This window comes from Spinacia oleracea, chromosome 6 (genome assembly GCF_020520425.1).
Source record: "Spinacia oleracea cultivar Varoflay chromosome 6, BTI_SOV_V1, whole genome shotgun sequence".
In the NCBI taxonomy this organism is placed as follows: Eukaryota; Viridiplantae; Streptophyta; class Magnoliopsida; order Caryophyllales; family Amaranthaceae; genus Spinacia; species Spinacia oleracea.
In genome coordinates, this window is record NC_079492.1 from 86,039,373 (window position 1) to 86,046,628 (window position 7,256).

Sequence of the window (7,256 nt, forward strand, 5' to 3'; positions counted from 1 at the left end):
GACAATAGAGTTCAAAGCTAAAGAAAGATTTTATGACTTTATTATTTCACATGGATTTGAGTGAATATAGGTTTATTTACTCAAATGTGATATAAGTTGAATCTGTTTGGCTAGTTCAAAGATTCAGAAGTATAAAATCCACTTGGCAAGAAATCATAAAGATCTAGGTTAGATCATGTTGATGATTACTTGAGACCAAATATGATCATCAATGATTGTGTGTTGTAATTTCACAATCTAGCTCCATAAGATATGGCATATCTACGTTGGAATGATCGAAGTCAATTAGTACTTGATTCGATCAATGATGAATCATAAAGACTTTTCCTATAATTTCTAAAACAAAATGCTCAACTACCACCAAACTAAACCAAATTCGTCAAAGCTATTGAAAAGTAATTTCAGAATAACTTTTCATAAAATATATCTAGAGAGTTGCAAAACTCAGTGGGAGCTTAGTGTTTGTCATTCGACAAACTAAGGCCCAAGAATAGATATATGTTTCATTGTGATTTATTCAAATGAGACACAAGGGTATTGTTTCTACCACGGATTTTTAAGAACATAATGTTTGTTTTCTCGAAATAATGTCCTTTTGGAGATTCGTTTCCAAAATGACAAGTGGGAGAAAATAGACCTCGAAAGTCTTCGAGGCGAACAACAAACATAAAAGGACAATCCGGAGGCTTTTCGAAGTTCTTTAGAAAATCCGAACACTTATTCTTTAAGGACTTTAGAAGTGGCTTTTAAAGAATAGACATCTCATAGAAGACTTTACAAGTGCTTCAAGGAGAACAGAATATTCAAAGGACTTTCAAGTGGCTATTGATATTCTATTGTTTAATGTTCTATACCCAAGTAGGCATGGAGTTCAGGTCACTGAAGCTATGCGATTCTTCTATTAGATAGTGAAGAAACCTACAACTTGCAGTCAAACTATTATCATGTAGATGAATGAGTTTGTGACCTGTAAGAAAGCTATGACGAAACCCAGATTCCCTAAAATGGTTAGAGGCCATATATAGACTCAAATGTTTTAAATGGTTAGAGGCCATAAAACATACTCAATGTTTTGATGACAAAATTGAAATTTTGTTGATTTGCAAGAATAGTTTCACACCTATTGGTTGCAAAGTTTATTTTAAATATAAAAACCATCAAACATGAAATTGTGTTCACACACAAATCTAGATTAGTTGCTAAAGGTTACAAGAAAATTCACGGCGTGGATTGTGTTGAAACCTCATGCATAATCGTAATGCTCAAGTCTATAAAACAAGCAATGATTGCATATTGGTACATATGGAAATTGGATGACAAAACAATTCCTCAATAAAATGTTGGAATAAACTATGTACATGGTATGTCATAGGATTTGTGGATCCAAATAAATGCTTGAAAAAGAAAGCTAGCTTATGAAATCTAAGTACAGATTTAAGCAAGCAATTGGGAATTAGAAATGTATTTTAGTGAAGCTAATAAGTATTTTAGTTTCATAAAATTTACATGATTCTTATAGATATATAAGAAGTTTAGTGGGAGTACATAAAAACTTAATTGGTCCTGTGTATATCACAGACATATCTCTCTATTGTGAAATAACATTCAAATGCTAATGACTTAGATTTGAAATTATTCATCAATGATGGACCAAGGCGAAACTTAGTACATACTGGGTATTAAGATCTATTTACAAAGATCTTATATTAATGTTTTGGATTAAGTAATGGCATTTACTAAATCAAGCACGAAAGACTCCATTGGAGATATTCGACCCATGTGAATAAATCTAAGTAAAGAATGTTTGAACTATGTATAAGCATTTATTAAGTTAAACATTAAAGGATCTAAGTAAGATTCTTAACCTATATTATATGTCAAAGAATTTAGCTGGATTTAGTATCTACTGAAACTAGATGAGCTAAAGTTACATGAATAGAATTCAATTGGAAATTATTCTGCAAAAGAATTTATCATGTATGATATAATATGAGGATCGCCAAAAACGTATCGTATGACTTTAGGCATGACGAACATATACCAATCTCTATTGATCTAAGTGAAGATCAACTAGATTGAGATCGAGAAAAACTTATGGTACTTGAAAAGGTACATAGGATTAGTTCTTGATTCAAGGAAATAAAGATATGCTAAATATTGATTCTACACGCATAAACACTGGCAAAGGATCAAGCAAGACCCTTTGGAGTTAACCATTAACAAGGACGAGCTATAGAGCATCGTGTTTTGAAATGGCAACATGGATCGGAGACCATGAGTTGTTGCGTGGGAAATTAAATATTAAATAAAACTGAGTTGTTTACATTAAAAAGTTCTTCACTGAACTTGGCTGGATCACATGTCTGCTGACTTGATGGTTCTTCATTGCAAAATGCGTAGAACCACTATTTAAGTAAGAAAGACTAGATCACATAATAAACAAACTCAAAAGATCTCATCATCCTATCTCGAAAAACATTCGAAGAAAGGGATATTAAGATTAGCAAAGCATGATAACTAAACCTATGCAACAAGTAAGAAGCAACACTCACATTGTAGCACTGGAAATCAAGCATAGCTTTGAATTCCATGAAATGTTTTAAAGATGGGTTAGAGGCCCATGGTTGTAAAACGTTGGGGTTGAACATTTATCATATGTGAAATATATTTTTCATATTCCATTTAATCTTGGTTTAGTATTAAATGATGAGTCCCTTCAATTTGACGATATATTCAAGATAGACTGTCAGGACCAGTCCTGTGACTAAGAAATGTCTATCAAGTGAACTTGAATGTCAAAACTTGAAAATGGTCCCTGGTCGGAGTTTTCTATAAAATTGGACGCATAGAAAACGTTAGACGACTGGAATGCAAGATCACTAGTAGTTTTGTTTCTTGAACTATGTGGACATGGCAATGTCATAATCATTTGCATAGACACTTACTTTGGGAAGACTAGTCTCGGACAGACCTATGAAACTTTACTGTAAGAGATGAAAATTTGTCATTAGTAAATTTCATTAAAATTATTAGACACTAAATCCTCAATACCTGAGTGATTTGAGATTACTTGTTTGAGAACTGGTTGCTTTGACGTTGACCAACCGTCGCACCGTAAAAGGAGGCTATAAAGGCAACGCTCAGGTAATCACCTATCAAACGAAGTCTAATCTCAAGATCGCAAGATTGGGATTGTCCTCCCATAAATCGGGATGAGATGCTTAAAAGTTGTACAAGGCCACTCGGAGAGCTAGAAACTGTGAAATGCATGGCCGTGCTCGGATGAATCATAGGTTATGATTATCTGTTTATTTGATCAGTTGAACTCTGAAACCGAGAAACACCTCTGGACATAATAAGGATGACAACTCTTACCTTATGTTCAAGAGCAAGCATCAAGCGACAAAGGAATTAGGAAATGCACACTTGTCCCTAAGGACAAGTGGGAGACTGAAGGAAATAATGCCCTTGGTCCAAGTATGCATTCTATGTTAAGTCTAATAAATTCGGTTCAGTATTAATTAACAAGTTAATAATTCAGTGAGATCAAGTGAGCTGAATGCCTAGCTAGAGGCCGCTTCAGTTCAAGTGGAATTAATGATATTAATCCACAGCTTACTCTTGACTGAACCCGTAGGGTCACACAAATAGTACGTAAACGGATCAAGTATTTAATGGCATTAAATACTCTATCTATGGATATTCGAAATTGACGGATCTTGGTTTCAGTGGGAGCTGAGATCGTCACAAGCAAGAAATGAATACTCCGGAAACGATGATATTGCCGGAAACGAAATATGGATCGTATCGAAAATATAAATATTATCCAAGTCGTAGATGTTGCCGGAAACGGAAACATGGTACGTATCGGAAAATATTATCGGAAATGGAAATATTGCCGGAATCGGAAATATTGCCGGAAACGGAAATATTGTCAGAATTGGAAATATTATCGGAATCGGAAAATAATTCCGGAAACGGAAATATTAAATATTTGTTCGAAACGGAAATTAATTCCGGAATCGGAAATATTATATATTGTTCGTATCGGAAATGAATTCCGGAATCGGGAATTTAATCGGAAGCGTATCGTACGAATTAGCATCGGACGAGGCCCGCTAGACGAAGGCCCAGCACGAAGCCAGGCCATCGCCCAACGAGCCGCATGCAGCAACGCACGCCTCGACCAGGCCCAGCGCAAGGCCATGCCCAGCCAAGGGCGCGCGCGCGCGCAGCACTGCACATGGGTTGTGCGCCTGTCGTGGGCCGCAAGGCCTGCGCGGGTGCACGACTTGTACGATGCGTGTGCGGGAAATCCTAATCCTATTAGGATTTGTGCAAAGATTAAAATCCTAATCCTATTAGATTTGCTTTGTTATTTAGAGTCCTAATAAAGTTCTAATTAACAAATCCACATCCTAGTTGGATTACAATTCCTTTTCCATACTCGTATAAATAAGTGCCTAGGGTCACAATTTATGGGGACGATTGAAGTATTCAAAGGGTAAGTTTTTGAAATATAAATCAGCCATACACTTGCAATAAGAGCCGAAAATCCTAAGCACCTTAAGGGCGATTCTAGTTGGTCTAACTTGAGGCGGATCCGGACGTACTGTGGACTATCTACGGAGGGACGACATTTGGAGTCCTAAAGACTTGTTCTTGTTCGGTTCGGGCGCAGCTAGGGAAGGCACGCTACAACATGTATGCATCTATTCTATGCTAAATGATTATGTGTAAATAATATGCTTTCCTGGGTTTATGGTTTTTCCGCATGATTTATGAATTGTCATATGTATCATAACCTAACACAATGCACAAATAGCACGTTGTCACACTAAACATGAATATGAATGCGACATGCAAAGTTCTCAACCTAAGGTCGGTCTAAGTTTTTGTATGATGCAAGTGGTCGTCTTTGGGTGTCAAAAGGTACTTGACTAATAGACGGATCCGGCGACAACTTGCACATCCGCCTAAGGGACGTGTGTGTCGTCAGACGACCTCCATACTTGACATCGGGAATGTCAAGTAAATGCCATGTTTCTGTAGGCGCGGAAATGGTCCCACACTTTGGTCGGGAACCGTATGGAGAGTCACCATTTCGTTGCCCTCGGGGCTAGCCCGAATGTAGAACACATCCGTTTGGGCAAGGTAGAAATTTATTTTGCACAAATATGGTTTTCGAAAAATGCATGAAATGCCTAGAAATTGAAAATTGAAATCGTACTTGAATGTTGTATTTGAAAAGCTCGTTTCTCGGATCGGCATTCGTTCTCGAGGTTAGGGAGCGTCCTTCAAGATTCAAAAATAGACTAACTCCCAACACGAAAAGTTGAGAAAAAGTGGGCAACAGGCCACTGTGAGCCACTATCCTAGATGCAGGCAGGGGCGTTTGGCGCAGGTGGCTGCGTCTGGCGCCAGTGCTGGCATCCAGTACTTAAGCAGATCAGTGGCTTGCTGCTCGAAATCTGCTCGTATTTTCGAAATTGAAAGTAGAAATTCCCCAGTGGAGTCGCCAGAATTGTAGTGGGGTTTTTTTTTCGTAAAGAGGCTTTGAATTGCTCTTTCCCTACAAGGGGCGGTTTTTAGAAACCTTTGTATTTTTGGATCTTGAAGGAGTCGCCACCAAACATTGTTTACGGTCTTGTTTGGAAAGACCGCAAATGACTCTATTAGGATAAGGCTTTGAATCTTCAAAACGGATGGGTGAGATCCGGGCACGGGAACGAGGTGCTTATTCCGCGAGCTTTAGAAATTATTCAAGTACGTGGCACAACATTTTCGAAAAATACCCTAGTTTAGACTATGTGGGTTTGGATTTAGGACAAATAGAATTTCTACTTTATATGGTGGTCACTTTTCTTTAAAGTTAATTTAAGGGAACCTAAGATCGGTTTGTCCAAGAAATTATCTTTGTTAAGCGTGATGTAACCTTGCATTTTGTTGTATTTAGCATGTGCGGTGATGAAAGAAATAAAGAAAATAAAGAAACATCACAATAGTAAATAAGTGCGGAATTAGTAAATACAAGACCCCCTAGAAATGGACTAGGGAGTAGGTCCACATTGCCTAGAAGGACTAGGAAAGTAAAATTGCATAATTGAAAGTGCGGAATTGAAATGCGTTATTTAAAGTGCGGAATTGAAAGGTGCGGGATTGAAATTGCGGAATTGAAAGTGCATAATTGAAAAGTGCGGAATTGAAAGTGCATAATTGAAATTGCAATATTGAAATTTTTACTTGGGCACATGAGATCCGAACGCCAAACGGCTACTTAAAAATAAGTGCGTTCGACACAAATTCAAAGCCAAAAATCTCAATTTGGGAGAAGTTGCTCACCCCAAAGTATCCTAGATTTTGCATATAGAACTTGAACTTGAAAGCTTGAAACTTGATATATTGAACTTGAAATACTTGAAGTTGAACTTGAAATGTTGAATTTGAACTTGAGATATTGAAATTAAGAGACTTGAATCTCAAAGATCGTGCCTTTTAATGTTGAAAAGGTTAGACTTTGATGTGCTCTTACTTTGAAAGGATCCTAGTTTAGGGAAGTAGTCATGAGCAACCCTAAACATTATTGGATCTTGAAATTTGAAAACTTGAACTTGTATATTGAAAAATGGAGTCTTGAATCTCAAAGAGTAAACCTTTAAAAGTTAGAAAGGCATCATCTTTGATTACTCCATGTTTGAAAATGATTCTATTTAAAAGAAGTGATTACAAACAACTTTGAACATCCTTGAATCTTGAAAGTTTGCATTTTTGTATTTTGAAAAGTTTGGATTTTGAAAAGATGTATGATTGTTGCAAGTGACATTTTTAAGAGTAAAAATGTTAACTTACTAATCATTTTGAAATAGAAAATCAAGCTAGACAACATTGAATAGATTAGGGTTGGGATCCAGAATTACCTAGTTAGGTTTAGGCAAGCTTTCCGATTAGAACTCCCAATTGCTTAAAGCTTGAAGATTGTATGGTGTTTTTTGGAGGATTTTGTAATGAGTTTTGTATTGAATTTTGAGGTGCAATTTTTGTATTGTGTCGATTTTGCCTCCCTAAACTGCTCAGAATTATGGGTATTTATAGGGGGATTTGCTGCTAAACGCCAGCCATTGCAAGCGTAGCACGCAGCTGGCAGCGCTAGGCGCTGGTGGCGTGGCAGGGATGCTGCCATAACAAGGACGCGGGCTCCGTCCTTGCCTTGTCTTGTATTGATGTACCTTCGTACTATTTGTACGAAGTTTGGCGTG